Genomic DNA, 20753 nt, shown 5'->3' on the forward strand with positions numbered 1-20753 from the left:
ATTATTATAAAAAGATAATTGCTTCTAATGTGGTTATATTATTTCTAGTTCTTTTCTTCAAATTACACAAATACTAGCAATTTAGTGTTTGCAAAACATTTGTAAAGATCTGCCTTTGTGAACAGGTTTTGTCATGGAGAGCCTTTGAGTTACTGTGAGTGTATGTGTTTTTCCCATTTGCTTGCACTGCATTTTCTTACTGTGAAACATGGTACTTCTTGACAGGTCATGTGGCATTTATAGATTTTTTTTTTCCTTTTACTCTCTTTCATTTGATTTATCTGATTGGATGCATTCAACTCCTGTGAGGGAGAGAAAGCAAAGAAATAAGGCATAGGAAAATCTAGAGGAATTCCTCAGTCTTGGTGAAATTTCCCTTTCCATGCTTTCTCATACAGTGAAACAAAGGGTTTTTCTTCTTATGGGAAATAGCTACATAGCTTGAGATTGACAGTAACACAATGTTAACATAATCACACTTGGACAATTTTTTGAAAATCTTTTATATAAAATACACGTAAAAATGGACTCTAATTTAGTCTGAAATAACATTTGGACTGTGTTTGCTGAATATCTTGACCATATCCTAAACACTGTGCTCCTTTAGGAACTATTAATAGATGAGATTTGGGGGGCATTTCATGGTTTTAAGGATTAAATGGTAATTATACAAGTATATAAACTTTAATAAATTATAGTATGTTAGAATATTTGATTATGGCTGGGGAAATGCATGTTATCTGCCTATTACAGGCTCTAAAATTGATCTGAGCTTTAGCTCTCATTTCTGGATTTACTCCTTCAAGCTTAAACGGTTTTCTGATTTCATTATTATCAATACCAGGACAAGAAGATCATTTCAGTTTCATTGTAACTGAGTATGGTGGTGGCCACCTACCCCCCCCACCCCCCGCAGCTTTTTGTCTGGGTGTTAGACTTGTCTTGGGTTATTACAGACCTCTACCCCCTGTCTGCCTTTGCCTGGTTACTAGTTTGCAACTTTGACCTTTGCTAAAGCTCTTACACTGACTCTTTCCTGATGGGGACCCACTTAATTGTCCTGCCAGTTGGATGCTTTGGTCTTGCTTGCTGGTTGGAGTATGTCCCTCGATGACTTTACAGGGTGGTATCCTTATTTTCTAGCTCTTGTCTGAGTGCTGCCCAGGGGCGCTCTCTTCTGTTCTAGTGTATAAGCTTGTCTCCAGCAATTGCCACCTTCTGCATGGTGGTTTTAAGGCATGCTTCCCCTCCCTGAAGAATAGCAATCTTTTAATGAATTGTGTGCTTATCATGAGTATTAATACTAAAATCTTATATGTGAATAAGTTATATATGGTTATTGTTTTGATACTCTATGCCATTCTAATTTTGAATTTTCTAGAATAATTTTTATGTCCCCAAAATTTATATCATTTATTTTCTTCTTCTTCTTTTTTTTTTTTAAGATTTTATTTATTTATTTATTTATTTGACAGAGATCACAAGTAGACAGAGAGGCAGGCAGGAAGAGAGAGGGGGAAGCAGGCTCTCTGCTGAGCAGAGAGCCCGATGTGGGGCTCGATCCCAGGACTCTGGGATCATGACATGAGCCGAAGGCAGAGGCTTTAACCCACTGAGCCACCCAGGAGCCCCTATTTTCTTCTTATTATTGAGAAGAAAATAGTTTACTCAGTCTGGTATTTTATACATTAATTATGTATGCAATTGCCATAGGTGTCTGTGGTTAAATTCCTTTATTAAAATTTCACTTTTAGGGGCGGCTGGGTGGCTCAAAGCCTCTGCCTTCAGCTCAGGTCATGATCCCAGGGTCCTGGGATCAAGCCTACATTGGGCTCTCTGCTCAGCAGGGAGCTTGCATCCCTCTCTCTCTCTCTCTGCCTGCCTCTCTGCCTACTTGTGATCTGTCTGTCAAATAAATAAATAAAATCTTTAAAATAAAATAAAATTTCACTTTTAGTAAGTGAAAAATATACCACAGTAAAAATGGTCTAGCTTTCTTACTTGATTTCAAAGTGAATAAGCATAGTTAATATTAGTGATATTGTACTGTGAGCTACAGAAAGAATATGTGTCCCTTATTTGTCACAGTGAGTGGAAGGACCAAAGCAATCGTTTTTCAAACTCATTGGCTATTATATCTTTTACTCTACTGAGTGCCGTTTATTTCTCTCTTTGCAAGTATATATAATATACCTGTGTTCATATGTACATTTGAGTTTCTCATATTCTATCACTATGTATTCACATGAATCTATCAAGTTAAAATATGTGCCATTTATCCAAGTTTGGCAGATTATGTGTTTATATGTAAACCTGTAAGATGTTGAAATTTAGTTTTGGTGTGTGTGAATGTGAGTGGGAAGACTGATGCGTGGTTTCTGTTCCTTTCCTCCCTCAGTGCCATGCACAATTTCTTTTTTGGTTAGTTGCTGCCAGCACTACTGTGGGGGCTGCTCCCTGTGTGTGGCTTCGCCTCATAACCCACACTGTCTGCTCCCAGACCCACTCCGTGTCTGGTTGCAAGTCAGTGTAGTGTTTCCTGGAATTGTGACTGGGTGTTGCTGATTTACCCTGTGCTTTGGCTTGCCCTTATTAGCGTTTCTTGGTTCTCCCATCAGTGGGTCTCTGATTTCTTTATCCACAAATAGTCTTGTGCAGAGTCATGATCCTCCTGCCTTTACAAATCAACCAAGCTCTGGCAAGGGAAATGATTATTCATCAAAACTCTAAACACCAGGATAAAATGTTCTATTTAGATGAATCAGGGGTCAATTTAGTTTGCTAATGAGCTTCAGAATTGCTCTGCCTTTAGGGACTATTTTTATTCTAGCTTTTCTTCTTTTTAATGTTCCTAGAAGTCAAATTTTCATTCTTTGTCAATAATAAAAGGATCTTCAAGCATGTGAAAAGGGGAAGTGGGAAATAAAATCTGTGAGTCATCTTGATGATCATGGTTCTAAGATTTCGTAGGACACAAAGGCCATAGATACAACAGTATTTTTTTTTTTAATTGAAGTGGAAAAGTTAGAGGTCTAGATTGAATTATGGTCAACACATGGTTTGTGTGGGCCCAATGAAAAATTAAATAAACTCATCCAATTTTTTTTTTTTTAATTGACAACCTGTTTTGGGAGCTGAATATAGTACAACAAGCAAAGATGTTTCTTGCCCTCGTCGACTTATACAGACTAATATGTAATCAAATTGAGATATGTGTTAGGGAGCAAAAGAAAAGAAAACAGGATGCTGTGAGACACTGTTAAAGTCTAGAAGTCTCTTCTGAAGAAAAGATGTTTAAAATTAGACCTGAGATAGCTGCAGGTTGAAAATGGGCTGAAGAGTACTGTAGGCAGGCTTAGCAGCATGAGCAAATATCCTGGGGCAGGAAGGGCTGGGTACACACACAAAGGACTGTGTGGCTGGAGTTCTTGAAAGGAAGGGAAAGTGTTGCAAGATAGGACTTGGCTTGGGTAGGGAAGGGTTAGATGAGTCAGAGCTTTGTAAACCATGTTAATTGTTTCAAAGTTCATTGTCAAGCTGGCTATCATTTAGAAAGTGGATTGGAAAGGAACAGGAGCAGAAATGTCAGGTTAGCTTTAGGTTAGTAGATTCCACGCAAGAGATGACAATAGCTCAGGTGGGGGGATGGCTGGAAGATGAAGAGTTGTGGCTGGATTCAAGGCATATTGAGGAAGTGGAACCAACAGATTTGGGGATGGATTGTGGTATGCCAAGGATTGGTTTTAGGGTCCTGGGATGAACAACTGAGTGGATGAAGGTGCTGGGTACTGAACTAAGAAAAATTGGAGACAGTTGATTTGAGAAAAGGTCAGCAGTTAAGTTTTAGCTGTGTTAGGTTGGAAATGAGTTCATGAGATATTTCAGTGGAGAAGTCATCTAGCATAGTCATCTAGATGCTTGGATACATACTGTTTTTATCTCTTGTTACATAGCAAATTCTTCTGAAATTTAGCAGAAAATCTACATTCATAATCTAGTGCTGTATCACAAATTACCCTAGTCTTTAACAGCTTAAAATGGCAAATATTTATTATCTCATACAGTTTCATGGGTCAGGCATTTGGGAAGGGGTTTGCTAGGTGATTCTGGCCCTGGGTCTCTCCTGAGGTTGTAATCAAGGTGTTGGCCAGGGCTGTGATCATCTGAAGGCTTGACTGAGGCTGGGAGATCTGATTCCAAGATGGTTTATGCACATGGCTTTTGGCAGAAGGTCTCAGTTCCTTGGTGGCTCTTGGTGGGAGGCCACAGTTCCTCTCCATGTGGACCTCTCCTCAGGGCTCCTTGCGTATCTTCATGACATGGCAGCTGGCTTTTCCTAGAGCGAGTAAAATGAGAAAGTGCAAGGAAAAAATAGCAACGCCTGTGACATAGTCCCAGAAGCTGTACATCATCGCCTCTGCCATGTTCTGCTTATGAGAAGTGAGTTACCCAATCTAGCTCACATTAAAGGAGAGGGTGATCACACTCTGCCTCTTGAGTGGAGGAAGAACAAGTATTTTGTGAACATATTTTGAAACCAGTATGCATAATTTTGTAATTTAGTAGAGAGGTTTGGGTCAGGGCTTCTGCACATAGAAGGTATTTGGAACTATGAGAGTGGATTAGAAACTACTCACTACAGGGGTGCCTGGGTGGCTCAGTGGGTTGAGCCTCTGCCTTTGGCTCAGGTCATGATCCCAGGGTCCTGGGATAGAGCCCTGCATCGGGCTCTTTGCTCGGCAGGGAGCCTGCTTCCTCCTTTCTCTCTGCCTACCTCTCTGCCTACTTGTGATCTCTCTCTGTCAAAAAAATAAATAAAATCTTTAAAAAAAGAAAAAAGAAAGAAAGAAAGAAAGAAAGAAAGAAACTACTCACTACGAGTGAATAGATTGAGATGTGGCCCAGGACTGATCTCTTAGGAAATCCGACCTTTAGAGGACCTGCTGCAGAGGAGTAGAGGAGAAGAAGGAAATTAAATCTGGAATAACAATATGAGATTTTGAGAGGTGGGGGTAGTCTACTATGTGGAAGGCATTTTAAAGAATTAATTCTTTGAATGAATGAATGAGTAAATAAATGAGTCATGCATATGTACAAAATTTTAACTCTAAATATGTTTGTTATAGAAATACTTATAAGCTTAAAAACAGGAAACATTATCAAGAATGTACAATAACAGGACAGTAGTGGGAAATAAATTATTGAATGCTCAGTCAATAAAATACCTATGGATCTTTAAAAGTAACATTATAAGAGTATGCACTGTAATGGAAATATGCTCATAATGTCTTTTACGTAAAGGTGATAAAATACTATGTTCTTTTTTCATTCCATTTTCATAAGAAAAAGACAAAAATGTCTACAAGGATGGACACACACATGTTAATAGTGATTGCCTCTGGGTGGAGAGAAATGGGTAATTTAAATTTTCTTCCTTTTCCTTATCTGAAACTTCTTTAATAAATGTGGATTGCTCTTGTAACAAAATCTTTTCAAATATCCTCCCAAGGCAAAGCAAAGTAATTAAAATAATACTTCTACTTCTGGTACTTAAAACTTGATTGAGGAAAATTGTGACCTCAAACTCTGGCAGCCAAGGCAAGGCGATAAAATGAGTGGATGAAGTAGCTCCATTGTTTAGGACAAAGGACTCTAACTGGTCAGGACAGCCTGCCTCATTCCTGGTCTCCAAGGTGAGAGGATGTGATATACATTGCCCTCTAAAGCAATTTCACATAAACTACAGAGATGTTCTTAAATTGTAGTGAAAACAGAGAGCATGTTTTTATTTTATAAGTTTTGAATTGCTTTTTAAAGATTTTTTTTATTTTTTTTAAAGATTTTTATTTATTTATTTGACAGAGAGAGATCACAAGTAGGCATAGAGAGAGAGGAGGAAGCAGGCTCCACACTGAGCAGAGAGCCCGACACGGGGCTTGATCCTAGGACCCTGAGATCATGACCTGAGCCAAAGGCAGAGGCTTAACCCACTGAGCCAGCCACCCAGGCGCCCCTAAAGATTTTATTTTTAAGTAAGCTCTATACCCGCCGTGGGGCTCAAACTCAAAACCCTGAGATCAAGAATTGTGTGCTCCAGGAGCCTGGGTGGCTCAGTGGGTTAAGCCTCTGACTTCAGCTCAGGTCATGATCCCAGGGTCTTGGGATTGAGGCCCACATCAGGCTCTCTGCCTTGGGATGGAGGCGTGCACCCGGCTCTCTGCTCCACAGGGAGCCTGCTTCCTCCTCTCTGCCTGCCTCTCTGCCTACTTGTGATCTCTCTCTCTGCCAAATAAATGAATAAAATCTTAAAAAAAAAAAAAATTGTGTGCTCCACCAACTGAACCATCCAGGCGACCCAGCACAGAGCATGCTTTTAAATGTAGGTTCCCTGAAGACAGTTCTCTAGGCGGAGGATAGATGTGGCTTACGTATGTGAGCTTTCTAATGATTTGATATAATAAAGTGGTGAAGTTTGAGAATACAGTAGTTAACATTACCTTAGACCAGACTTCCCCCCCACCTCTATGTGATGGGCACCCTCATGGCTCAGTAAGTCTGGTTGGGGGTCAAGGAATCTGTGCTCCGAGGAAATTCTCTCAGGGAGTCTGATGATTAGCTACTTCTGGGAATGTCTACAGCTCCTTCAGTTGCCTTTGACAGTTCACTTTGAATTGAGCATTGCTCTGAGCCCCTTGTTACATACTTTGATCACATTATTATTTATTTGTACTGAAGTCACTGGAGTGTTGCATTTGTCTCCCCCTTTTACAGGGGAGGGAAATGAGAGAGACTGAATGAGGTGTTCAAGGCATGAAGATATCAACAAGCCATTCAGTGGAGCGGTTGGGAGTGAGAGCTCTGCCTTGTGAGGTTGTTGGGATTTGTGTTGCCCATGAATGGTCTGTGTCTGGCTTACAGCAAGCATTCAATAAATGTTAGTTCTATTACGAAAACATATTTGTGGGGTGAGGCTCTGACAGGATCCTCAATATACTGTCTCCCTATTCTAATCATCTTTTAGTGTTACCTTGTATATGGGAGTGGTTACATTTCAGTCTGGTGAATGTCATTTTTACAGAGGTAGACTATAGAACTCCATATTCTAGACGAGAAATATTCCTGCATTTCTTTCCTCAGGCTTATCCTAGTGGTACCAGATTGAATTAGGATTGAGTGGAACTGTAAGGAAGAGAAACCCTACTACTCTGGGTTATAAGAAATAATTCCCTTTTCTTCAGAACCCTTCAGTCTGTAGACAGGCAATCCAAGGCTGATTGTCTGCTCAGGAAAATTGGCTGCTCCTGCTTCCTAGAGAAAGGTGGAAAGGCCGAGGGTGAAATGTTTATGCTGGCTGCATCTGTGAAGTTTTGTTGGGAGTTCATAGCTCACCTAGAAGTACCACCCAATGCTCTTTCGCTCACCACTGGACAAAAATGGGCTGTATGGTTGTCCCTAGTTGCAAGGGGAGGTGATTATTGTAATTGACCACCTTGCCTCAAGGGAAAAAAAATGAGATTAGACTTCTAAGGAAGATGAGGGGAGAGGTGATTGAGAAGGTAACCAGCAGTATCTACTACAAGGAGTTTGAACAGGTGTTTCCTTCTTGAGTAAGAGGTCTAGAGGCATGGTCATTGTGGAAACAGTTTTGATTCTAGAATTCAGAATATCTCCATTTATGTGTTAAGATATGAGTTTTAAAAGATGAAATTGGATCCAAGTGAAATTTACGCATTCGTCTTCTTGGAGAATGTATGAGATGAGGCATACTAAATATCTCTTCTTTGAAAGTCAAGTTGAAATGGGAATGAAAAATGTTTATTGGACGTGCTTTCCCCCCATTTTTTGTGGCGAAATACATATAACAAAATGTAACATTGTAACCATTAAAAAAAAGATTTTATTTATTTACAGATAGAGATCACAAGTAGGCAGAGAGGCAGGCAGAGAGAGGAGGAGGAAGCAGGTTCCTTGCCTAGCAGAGAGCCCGACATGGGGCTCAATCCCAGGACCCTGGAATCAGGACCTGAGCCGAAGGCAGAGGTTTTAACCCACTGAGCCACCCAGGCACCCCCATTGTAACCATTTTTAAGTGAACACTTCAGTGGTGTTCCATACATTTACCATCATTCCATCTCTATAGCACTTTTCATCTTGCAGAATAGAAACTCTGTACCCATTAAACAATATCTCCCAATTCTCCTCTCCTGCCAGCCACCATTTTACTTTCTGTCTCTATAAATTAAGCTACTGTAGATAGATGGAATCATACAGTACTTCACTTTTTGTGACTGTCTTATTTCACTTAACAAAATGTTCTTAAGGTGCATATATGTTTTCTTCCTTTTTATAGGCTGAATGATATTCCACTGTGTGTGTGTGTGTGTGTGTGTGTGTGTGTACACTATACTTTGTTTATCCATTCATCCATCCATCCATGGGCATTTGGATTGCTTCCTCTGCTTAGCTATTGTGAATAATGCTACCATGAGGATGGGTACGTGGATGTTTCTTCAAAATCCTGCTTTCGATTCTTTTGGGTATATTATTGCACATGTTTGTACCTCAGACTCAGTCAGGTTTGCTAGCCTGTGCTTGTCCTGAGGGAAATGCTAAAGCTTTGAAGAAAAATTATCCAGATCTTTTTGTTTGATTCACTCTCTTGCTAATAACTTCAAGAAAACTTTGTCATCATGAATTAGACTTTCTATAGGCTGTGATAATGGAAAGGAGGAGTCATGGAAGTGCTCCCAGAAGCTTCTGGCTATTGGCTTGTTGCACTATGAAAGGACCTAGTTTGTAATGTGTCATTAAGAAGGAAACAGAAGAAAACAGAGTATTATCCTTCTTTCATAAGCTGTGTTGATTGCATGTGGATTACTCTCAGAGGTTCTGGTCTCCTAATTAAAAAAAAGATCTACTAGTGAGAGGAGTCCAGTGAAGGAAACTTAGAGTGAATTCACTTGGTGTTTTCATAAAACTGACTGAAATGGTTAGGACTCTTGAGTCTAAATAGAGACGAGACATAATTCCTGGGTATAAAGTCATCTATTTCAGAAGAGCAAACATGAACTTGTTCATCTAATCTTTAACTGAATTAATTAAATTAATCTCTAACTAACTTAAAATTAATGTAGACTTTTTAATGCTTGAGAGGCACATTTTAGACAAAGAAAGAGCTGTTTTACACAGGTGATTCACAGTTTGCTCTACCCAGAGATGGTGTAGTCTAAAGTTAATGAATTTTTGAAAAAGGCAAATAAACGTTAGCCCTGTCGTAGAGTATTAAATAAAGACAGTGCTGATTTGAGGCAGGATCTTAATTTCCAACAGTAAGTTAGAGGATGAGTGACCACAAGGATAACATCAGCATGCTGGGGGACTGGCTTGAGTATCAGGTTTCTTTTATTTTTTGTTCATGCTGTGGATTTTATCTCTCTTATCCAACTCTACCTGAATAAGCTTTTCAATAAAAAAAGTATTAATGGCTCGTGTGAACTTTTTCATAGTTATTAGCTATGTAAATTGAAAATGAGGGATTGTGCATTTTCCAATCTGAGACTATTTAAAATATTTTACTCATTAACTTTCAGTTTATACACTTCGAAGAGAAGAGTGCTGTGCTTCATGGGTTGATTTCTTTTTTTTTTTTAAAGATTTTTTTTTAAAATTTTTTTATTTTTTCAGCATAACAATATTCATTATTTTTGCACCACACCCAGTGCTCCATGCAATCCGTGCCCTCTACAATACCCACCACCTGGTGCCCCCAACCTCCCACCCCCCACCCCTTCAAAATTCTCAGATCGTTTTTCAGAGTCCATAGTCTCTCATGGTTCACCTCCCCTTCCAATTTCCCTCAACTCCCTTCTCCTCTCCATCTCCCCTTGTCCTCCATGCTATTTGTTATGAACACAAATAAGTGAAACCATATGATAATTGACTCTCTCTGCTTGACATATTTCACTCAGCATAATCTCTTCCAGTCCCGTCCATGTTGCTACAAAACTTGGGTATTCATCCTTTCTTTTTTCTTTTTTCTTCTTCTTTTTTTTTTTTTTACAGCTTTATAAACATATATTTTTATCCCCAGGGGTACAGGTCTGCGAATCGCCAGGTTTACACACTTCACAGCACTCACCATAGCACATACCCTCCCCAATATCCATAACCCCACCCCCTCTCCCAACCCCTTCCCCCCATCAACCCTCAGTTTGTTTTGTGAGATTAAGAGTCACTTATGGTTTGTCTCCCTCCCAATCCCATCTTGTTTCATTTACTCTTCTCCTACCCCCTCAACCCCCCATGTTGCATCTCCTCTCCCTCATATCAGGGAGATCATATGATAGTTGTCTTTCTCCGATTGACTTATTTCGCTAAGCATGATACCCTCTAGTTCCATCCACGTCGTCGCAAATGGCGAGATTTCATTTCTTTTGATGGCTGCATAGTATTCCATTGTGTATATATACCACATCTTCTTTATCCATTCGTCTGTAGATGGACATCTAGGTTCTTTCCATAGTTTGGCTATTGTAGACATTGCTGCTATAAACATTCGGGTGCACGTGCCCCTTCGGATCACTACGTTTGTATCTTTAGGGTAAATACCCAGCAGTGCAATTGCTGGGTCATAGGGTAGTTCTATTTTCAACATTTTGAGGAACCTCCATGCTGTTTTCCAGAGTGGTTGCACCAGCTTGCATTCCCACCAACAGTGTAGGAGGGTTCCCCTTTCTCCGCATCCTTGCCAGCATCTGTCATTTCCTGACTTGTTAATTTTAGCCATTCTGACTGGTGTGAGGTGATATCTCATGGTGGTTTTGATTTGTATTTCCCTGATGCCGAGTGATATGGAGCACTTTTTCATGTGTCTGTTGGCCATCTGGATGTCTTCTTTGCAGAAATGTCTGTTCATGTCCTCTGCCCATTTCTTGATTGGATTATTTGTTCTTTGGGTGTTGAGTTTGCTAAGTTCTTTATAGATTTTGGACACTAGCCCTTTATCTGATATGTCATTTGCAAATATCTTCTCCCATTCTGTCAGTTGTCTTTTGGTTTTGTTCACTGTTTCCTTTGCTGTGCAAAAGCTTTTGATCTTGATAAAATCCCAAAAGTTCATTTTTGCCCTTGCTTCCCTTGCCTTTGGTGATGTTCCTAGGAAGATGTTGCTGCGGCTGACGTCGAAGAGGTTGCTGCCTGTGTTCTCCTCGAGGATTTTGATGGATTCCTTTCTCACATTGAGATCCTTCATCCATTTTGAGTCTATTTTCGTGTGTGGTGTAAGGAAATGATCCAATTTCATTTTTCTGCATGTGGCTGTCCAATTTTCCCAACACCATTTATTGAAGAGGCCGTCTTTTTTTCCATTGGACATTCTTTCCTGCTTTGTCGAAGATGAGTTGACCATAGAGTTGAGGGTCTATTTCTGGGCTCTCTATTCTGTTCCATTGATCTATGTGTCTGTTTTTGTGCCAGTACCATGCTGTCTTGATGATGACAGCTTTGTAATAGAGCTTGAAGTCCGGAATTGTGATGCCACCAACTTTGGCTTTCTTTTTCAATATTCCTTTGGCTATTCGAGGTCTTTTCTGGTTCCATATAAATTTTAGGTATATTTGTTCCATTTCTTTGAAAAAAATGGATGGTACTTTGATAGGAATTGCATTAAATGTGTAGATTGCTTTAGGTAGCATAGACATTTTCACAATATTTATTCTTCCAATCCAGGAGCATGGAACATTTTTCCATTTCTTTGTGTCTTCCTCAATTTCTTTCATGAGTACTTTATAGTTTTCTGAGTATAGATTCTTAGTCTCTTTGGTTAGGTTTATTCCTAGGTATCTTATAGTTTTGGGTGCAATTGTAAATGGGATGGACTCTTTAATTTCTCTTTCTTCTGTCTTGTTGTTGGTGTAGAGAAATGCAACTGATTTCTGTGCATTGATTTTATATTCTGACACTTTACTGAATTCCTGTATAAGTTCTAGCAGTTTTGGAGTGGAGTCTTTTGGGTTTTCCACATATAGTATCATATCATCTGCAAAGAGTGATCGTTTGACTTCTTCTTTGCCGATTTGGATGCCTTTTATTTCCTTTTGTTGTCTGATTGCTGAGGCTAGGACTTCTAGTACTATGTTGAATAGCAGTGGTGATAACGGACATCCCTGCCGTGTTCCTGACCTTAGCGGAAAAGCTTTCAGTTTTTCTCCATTGAGAATGATATTTGCAGTGGGTTTTTCATAGATGGCTTTGATAATATTGAGGTATGTGCCGTCTATCCCTACACTTTGAAGAGTTTTGATCAGGAAGGGATGCTGTACTTTGTCAAATGCTTTTTCAGCATCTATGGAGAGTATCATATGGTTCTTGTTCTTTCTTTTATTAATGTGTTGTATCACATTGATTGATTTGCGGATGTTGAACCAACCTTGCAGCCCTGGAATAAATCCCACTTGGTCGTGGTGAATAATCCCTTTAATGTACTGTTGAATCCTATTGGCTAGTATTTTGGCGAGAATTTTTGCATCTGTGTTCATCAAGGATATTGGTCTGTAGTTCTCTTTTTTGTTGGGATCCTTGTCTGGTTTTGGGATCAAGGTGATGCTGGCCTCATAAAATGAGTTTGGAAGTTTTCCTTCTATTTCTATTTTTTGGAACAGTTTCAGGAGAATAGGAATTAGTTCTTCTTTAAATGTTTGGTAGAATTCCCCCGGGAAGCCATCTGGCCCTGGGCTTTTGTTTGTTTGGAGATTTTTGATGACTGTTTCAATCTCCTTACTGGTTATGGGTCTGTTGAGGCTTTCTATTTCTTCCTGGTTCAGTTGTGGTAGTTTATATGTCTCTAGGAATGCATCCATTTCTTCCAGAGTGTCAAATTTGTTGGCGTAGAGTTGCTCATAGTATGTTCTTATAATTGTCTGTATTTCTTTGGTGTTCGTTGTGATCTCTCCTCTTTCATTCATGATTTTATTTATTTGGGTCCTTTCTCTTTTCTTTTTGATAAGTCTGGCCAGGGGTTTATCAATCTTATTAATTCTTTCAAAGAACCAGCTCCTAGTTTCGTTGATTTGTTCTATTGTTTTTTTGGTTTCTATTTCATTGATTTCTGCTCTAATCTTTATGATTTCTCTTCTCCTGCTGGGTTTAGGGTTTCTTTCTTGTTCTTTCTCCAGCTCCTTTAGGTGTAGGGTTAGGTTGTGTACCTGAGCCCTTTCTTGTTTCTTTTCTTTTTTTTTTTTTTTAAGACTTTATTTATTTATTTGACAGAGAGAGATCACAAGTAGACAGAGAGGCAGGCAGAGAGAGAGAGAGAGAGAGAGAAGCAGGCTCCCTGCTGAGCAGAGAGCCCAATGCGGGACTCGATCCCAGGACCCTGAGATCATGACCTGAGCCGAAGGCAGCGGCTTAACCCACTGAGCCACCCAGGCGCCCCCTTTCTTGTTTCTTGAGAAAGGCTTGTACCGCTATATATTTTCCTCTCAGGACTGCCTTTGTTGTTCCCACAGATTCTGAACCGTTGTGTTTTCATTATCATTTGTTTCCATGAATTTTTTCAATTCTTCTTTAATTTCCTGGTTGACCCATTCCTTCTTTAGAAGGATGCTGTTTAGTCTCCATGTATTTGGGTTCTTTCCAAATTTCCTCTTGTGATTGAGTTCTAGCTTTAGAGCATTGTGGTCTGAAAATATGCAGGGAATGATCCCAATCTTTTGATACCTGTTGAGACTTGATTTAGGACCAAGAATGTGATCTATTCTGGAGAATGTTCCATGTGCACTAGAGAAGAATGTGTATTCTGTTGCTTTGGGATGAAATGTTCTGAATATATCTGTGATGTCCATCTGGTCCAGTGTGTCATTTAAGGCCTTGATTTCCTTGTTGATCTTTTGCTTGGATGATCTGTCCATTTCAGTGAGGGGAGTGTTAAAATCCCCTACTATGATTGTATGATTGTCGATGTGTTTCTTTGATTTTGTTATTAATTGGTTTATATAGTTGGCTGCTCCCACGTTAGGGGCATAGATATTTAAAATTGTTAGATCTTCTTGTTGGACAGTTCCTTTGAGTATGATATAGTGTCCTTCCTCATCTCTTATTATAGTCTTTGACTTAAAATCTAATTGATCTGATATAAGGATTGCCAGTCCTGCTTTCTTCTGATGTCCATTAGCATGGTAAATTCTTTTCCACCCCCTCACTTTAAACCTGGAGGTGTCTTTGGGTGTAAGATGAGTTTCTTGTAGGCAACATATAGATGGGTTTTGTTTTTTTATCCATTCTGATACCCTGTGTCTTTTGATTGGGGCATTTAGCCCATTAACATTCAGGGTAAGTATTGAGAGTTATGAATTTAGTGCCATTGTATTGCCTGTAAGGTGACTGTTATTGTATATTGTCTCTGTTTCTTTCTGATCTACTACTTTGAGGGTCTCTCTTTGCTTAGAGGACCCCTTTCAATATTTCCTGTAGAGCTGGTTTGGTATTTGCAAATTCTTTCAGTTTTTGTTTGTCCTGGAAGCTTTTAATCTCTCCTTCTATTTTCAATGATAGCCTAGCTGGATATAGTATTCTTGGCTGCATGTTTTTCTCATTTAGTACTCTGAATATATCATGCCAGCTCTTTCTGGCCTGCCAGGTCTCTGTGGATACGTCTGCTGCCAATCTAATATTTTTACCATTGTATGTTACAGACTTCTTTTCCCGGGCTGCCTTCAGGATCTTTTCTTTGTCACTAAGACTTGTAAATTTTACTATTAGGTGACGGGGTGTGGACCTATTCTTATTGATTTTGAGGGGGGTTCTCTGAACCTCCTGAATTTTGATGCTTGTTCCCTTTGCCATATTGGGGAAATTCTCTCCAACAATTCTCTCCAATATACCTTCTGCTCCCCTCTCTGTTTCCTCTTCTTCTGGAATCCCAATTATTCTAATGTTGTTTCGTCTTATGGTGTCCCTTATCTCTCGAATTCTCCCCTCGTGGTCCAGTAGCTGTTTGTCCCTCTTTTGCTCAGCTTCTTTATTCTCTGTCATTTGGTCTTCTATATCGCTAATTCTTTCTTCTGCCTCATTTATCCTAGCAGTGAGAGCCTCCATTTTTTATTGCACCTCATTAATAGCTTTTTTGATTTCAACTTGGTTAGATTTTAGTTCTTTTATTTCTCCAGAAAGGGCTTTTATATCTCCTGAGAGGGTTGCTTTAATATCTTCCATGCCTTTTTCAAGCCCGGCTAGAACCTTGAGAATTGTCATTCTGAACTCTATATCTGACATATTACCAATGTCTGTATTGATTAGGTCCCTAGCCTTTGGTACTGCCTCTTGTTCTTTTTTTTGTTGTGAATTTTTCCGCCTTGTCATTTTGTCCAGATAAGAGTTTATGAAGGAGCAAGTAAAATACTAAAAGGGTGGCAACAACCCCAGGAAAATATGCTTTAGCCAAATCAGAAGAGATCCCGAATTGTGAGGGGGGATAAAGGGGATAAAAAGGGGTTCAGAAAGAAAGAAAAAAAAAACTATTAAACTATTAAACTACTAAAACTATTAAAAAACTATTAAACTACTAAAAAACTATTAAAAACTATTAAAAAACTATTAAAACTATTAAACTATTAAACTATTAAAAAAAAGAAAGCCGATAAAGAAAAAATATAAAAAGAGGAAAAATAAAATATTAGATAAACTATTTAAAAAACGTTAAAAAAAGAAAACGGTAAAAGTTAAAAAAAATTTAGCAGAAGAAGAGAAAAAGAAAAAAAAATTGAAAAAGAAAAAAAAATTAAATTAACTGCAAGGCTAAAAAATCATGGGGAGAAAGCCATGAGTTCCGTGCTTTGCTTTCTTCTCCTCTGGAATTCCGCCGCTCTCCTTGGTAGGTGAACTTGGTCCTGGCTGGGTTTCCCATTGATCTTCTGGGGGAGGGGCCTGTTGTAGTGATTCTCAAGCGTCTTTGCCCCAGGCGGAGTTGCACCGCCCTTACCCGGGGCAGCGCTGAGTAATCTGCTCGGGTTTGCTGAGTTTGCTTTCGGGAGCTTTTGTTCCCTGAGCGCTTTCTGTAGAGTTCCGGAGGATGGGAATAAAGATGGCGGCCTCCCGGTCTCCGGCCCGGAGGAGCCAAGAGCCCAGGGCCCCACTCCTCTGTGCCCCCTCAGAGAACAGCGCCCAATGACTCCCGTCACCCTGGCCTCCGGCCGCGCTCCGAGCTGACCGAGCCTGCGACCGGTTCAAGGCAACCCCGAGCTGAGAGTCACTCCTCGGCTCTGTCTCTGTAGCCAGCTTCCCCGTTCTAATACCGGTAAGCTCTGCGACACTCAGACACCCCCGATCCTTCTGCGACCCTGCGGGAGCTGAGGCCGCGCTGACCCCGCCTGGGCTTCACCCCGGTTAAGCCTCTGGAGCGATGTCCCTCAGCGGAACAGACTTTTAAAAGTCCCGATTTTGTGCTCCGTTGCTCTGCCGCTCGCCGGGAGCCGGCCCCTCCCCCTGCGGTCTATCTTCCCGTCGCTTTGGATTCACTTCTCCGCCAGTCCTACCTTGCAGACAGTGGTTGATTTTCTGTTTCTGGAATTGCTGTTCTTCTTCTCTTCAATCTCCCGTTGGATTTGTAGGTGTTTGCAATCTTTAGATAAGCTATTTAGCTGATCTCCCGCTACCCGAAGTAGTCTCAGCCTGCTACTTCTCCACCATCTTGACTCCTCCCTCTTTTTTTAAAGATTTTATTTATTTATTTGACAGACAGAGATCACAAGTAGGCAGAGAGGCAGGCAGAGAGAGAGAGAGAGGAGGAAGCAGGTTCCCCGCTGAGCAGAGAGCCCGATGTGGGGCTTGATCCCAGGACCCTGGGATCATGACCTGGGCCGAAGGCAGAGGCTTTAACCCACTGAGCCACCGAGGTGCCCCCCTGAAGTTTTAAGGGTAAACATAGTGTTCTAGTGTTCCTTTCTGGCATGTTCTTCCTGCTTATTGTAAATTTTCTTTCTTTCTTTTCTGTGTGTTTTTTTTTTTTTTTTTTTTTTTTGGGAAAAAGGATTGCATTTTAATGCACTTGCAGTTTTGAAAATGTGCTTGCTAAAATGACTCTTCCCCCTTTTTAAATTATGTCACATTTGGTTTTAACTTGCCATGGCTTAATACTAGAAGACTCTAAAACAGACAAAAAATCAAAATGTACTTCTGAAATGCTCGATTTCCTATTTTAAAAATTATATATATAAAATCTCATATATATATGTATATTTATTCTAAGAAAGACTAGGTGGTTTGGTGTAATCTGTCAGTAACATTTTGGTTTACATTAATCTTCTATTTTTGTCTTCCCATCTTCATAACTGGTCAGTACCCTGATAATTTAACCTTGAAATACTTGGGTTTATTGCAAATTGTTATTTATTTTTATTGTGTTATGTTAGTCACCAGAAAGATGTGTTTTAAATGATGTAACTCCCTTTTCAACAATGTTTCCATAGTGCATAGAAGTGGAAGATGGGAAGAGATGAGCTTCCAGAAGCAATTACTTTACATGCACCCAATTATCTCTTCAGACTGAAGTGGGAAACTCAGTGGAAAGACAGATAGAAGGAAAAGCAATGTAACCTGGAGAGTTTCATTTTTAGAAATGTGTGACCTTCACTGCACTTAGTGTAGGAGCTTGGGGCTTGGTCTCTAAGGGAGTTCTTCTTGCGTGTTGAGTTTTGGCATCTACAGTCTCTCCCTCCCTCCCTCCTTCCCAGATCCTTCCTGCCTGCATGTAATTACAGACAGGCCATGTCTCCCTTATTCTTGACATCCCCCACCAAGGCAGGCAGCAGGCAGAGAGATCTTCTCTCAGCCTAGTTTATTTTTATAGCTGCCACATTCTCTTCCCTTCCTACTTGTTTACATTAAAGTGGGAAACAACAGGGGCGCCTGGGTCGCTCAGTGGGTTAAGCCGCTGCCTTCGGCTCAGTCATGATCCCAGGTCCTGGGTTCAAGCCCCACATCGGGCTTTCTGCTCAGCAGGGAGCCTGCTTCCTCCTCTCTCTCTGCCTGCCTCTCTGCCTACTTGTGATTTCTCTCTGTCAAATAAATAAAAAATCTTTAAAAAAAAAAAACGGGAAACAACACACCTTTTGCAGAATGGGTGTTTTAAAGAAAAAAATGGTACAAAAGCATTAGTTTTTATAGAATTTTGAAAACATAGCTCATAAAAATGGAATACAAGAATCTCTCAGGCTCTTAGAAATAAATGGTGCTAATATTTTGCCAATTGTCTTTCTAGTCCTATATGCACACAATGTATAAATGAAACACTGTATGCTCTTTAATGATCTGCTTTTTTATTCCTTAATATATTATGGAAATCCTTCCATATCTTCACTTATTCCTTCTTAATATCATTTTTTGTAAGATGTTATTTTTAAGTAATTTTTATACCCCATGTGGGGCTCGAACTCACAACCTCAAGGTCAAGAGTCACATGCTCCGTTAACTGAGCCAGCCAGGCACTCTCTTAAATATCATTTTTTTAATGGATGTATTTATGCATGAAAATATACCTTTAAGTAATCCCTACGGAGGATATTTAGGTTGTTTACTGGCTTTTTTTTTTTTTTCCAATTATGAAGAGTACTTTCAAGAAGTGCATTCTTTTAAAGGTATCTAAATATGTGTGTATATCTAAATATCTAAATATCTTAAAAAGATACCTTTTTAAAGGTATCTAAATATGTGCGAGTCTAATTATTTCCTTAAGATAAATTTCCAGAATTTGTGGGTCAGTGGTCATATAATATTAAATATACTAGTACAGAAAGGAAACTTGTAATAATATGCACACATATCTGCCAGCCCAACGCCAGCTTCCTTGCTCCCTTTGCAACATAGGATGCCATCTGGTTCTGGGTGGCTAAATTCACCATGTTTCTCCAGGTGTTCTTTCCCCAGCTCCTCTGGTGCTTTAACTTTTAAGTATGCCTTTTGAAAACTTGAGCTCCTGGAATGGTCTCCTGTAGGTGAAGACATTCTCCTCACTGCCCTAGCCTTGCATTGTCACAGGCTTTCTTGACATTTTCACCTGAATAGACTGCTGACCCCTGATTCATTAGATGCAGAAAACTTCCTCTTTCTTAAGTGCTTCCTTTCTTTCTTCCTGTTCTTCTATTTTTCTTTTTCTTCTTTTTCACTGTGTTACCTGAAAGCCTGGGGCTTTTTTGGCCTTTCTTCTTCTTCCTTGTCCTTCCAGTAATTCAGTAGTCAAGTTATGGTAACCTCACTTGGACCATTCAATGCCTCTTGTATCCATCTCTTCCTTTCTAATTTCATTGCTTCTGACTTTCAGATGTCCATCCTGGGTGACTGTAATTAGCCTCACGTCAGTTGCCTTTCTTCCAGCCTCCCTCTCTGTGAATCCATTTTTCGTATGAAACTCACTACAGCACACTTCTGATCATGTTCCTCCTTGGCTTAGAAAAAATCCGTGGCCCACATTGCTTGTTCTTTTGAACTTAGCTTGATTTTAAAAATCCTCCACAATCTAGCTGCAGCCCGTTTAAAAAATTCAGTGATACTACAGCTGTGATAAAAAATCATCCAGCCAGAGAAACAACTCAGAGGATTGTCTCTGTGTCTTGTTCTTTATGCCCTGAAGACTTTGCATGTTCTCTCTTCCACAAATGCCCTAACGGTGTCTACATGCCTCAAATAAATCAATTCAAATGCAGCTTATTCTCTGTATCCTCTTCTGATTCCCTCCTCATCCCCATCAAAAAGAAATATCTTTCCTCTGCATTTATGAATGTATCCGAACCTAAGGTATTATATCGTCCATCTCTTATTTATGTACTTGTCTTATCCTCTCCCCACCTCCCCTTCCCTTCTTGAAAGCATCATCTTAATCTCTTTTGGCACCAGCATAGTAGGTGTTCAGTAAAATACTATCTGGTGGTCAGTAAATGCCACTTTCAGTTTCTCCCCCACCCCAAAATAGATGAACAACTAACTGATATTAAAAGAGTAGGAAATATGAAACTTTTAGTGGTTGCTATAACAAAGAGTAGAAATATTTCCAATTCTTAGTATATCTGTGTATTGGACAAGAAGTTTTGTAAAACAAATGAAATGAATTTGTTCATGTACCACTGTGAATTTGTGCTTTATTTTTGCTCAGTCCTGTTAGCTCCCATGGCTTAAAAGTAGGTTGTGAGGGCTATCGATTGTCCCATGGTGAGGGCTGCGGTGAAGGCAGGCTTCTCAAACCATGCACGTTGGCATTCATTAAGCAATCATTATGAGCAAAGCAGGCTCAGAGACAGTTCATACAGTCTGTTTCATAAGCTTGGTAAGCTACAGCTCTCTGTCCTTCTGAAGGACATGAGGGTTTTGGAGTAAATGCAGCCACATTCCAGAGCCATGCAATGTAGTGGGGTGACTGCTGTGCACCTGAACCATGGCCAGTCTGAGCTGGGATGTGCTATAAATGTAAAATACACCCCTGATTTCAAAAAAGAGTAGTAAGAAAAAGAGTGTAAAATATCAACAGTTTAAAAAATATTGAGTATATATAAAAATGTTATTTTGCATATATATGGGGTAAGGAACATGTATTACTAAAATTAATTTTACCTCCTTTTTTTAAAAACATGGCTACTAGAAAACTGAAAATATAAAATTTTTATATTATATAGTTTTAGAGGATTTAGACTTACAGTCAATGTCAGACAATGAGGCCTGATACTGATGCCCAGCTGATGCCTGAACACAGGGTCTTAAGGTATTAAGCC

At 39.7% G+C, this 20753-nt stretch overlaps 1 protein-coding gene across 5 annotated transcripts in view; it reads left to right on the top strand.

Moving 5' to 3' along the window:
• Positions 1-20753, top strand: part of UTRN (utrophin) — a 513165-nt gene that overhangs the window by 80474 nt on the left and 411938 nt on the right. The window lies entirely within an intron of this gene.

The sequence above is a fragment of the Lutra lutra genome, chromosome 6 (assembly GCF_902655055.1).
Source record: "Lutra lutra chromosome 6, mLutLut1.2, whole genome shotgun sequence".
NCBI lineage: Eukaryota > Metazoa > Chordata > Mammalia > Carnivora > Mustelidae > Lutra > Lutra lutra.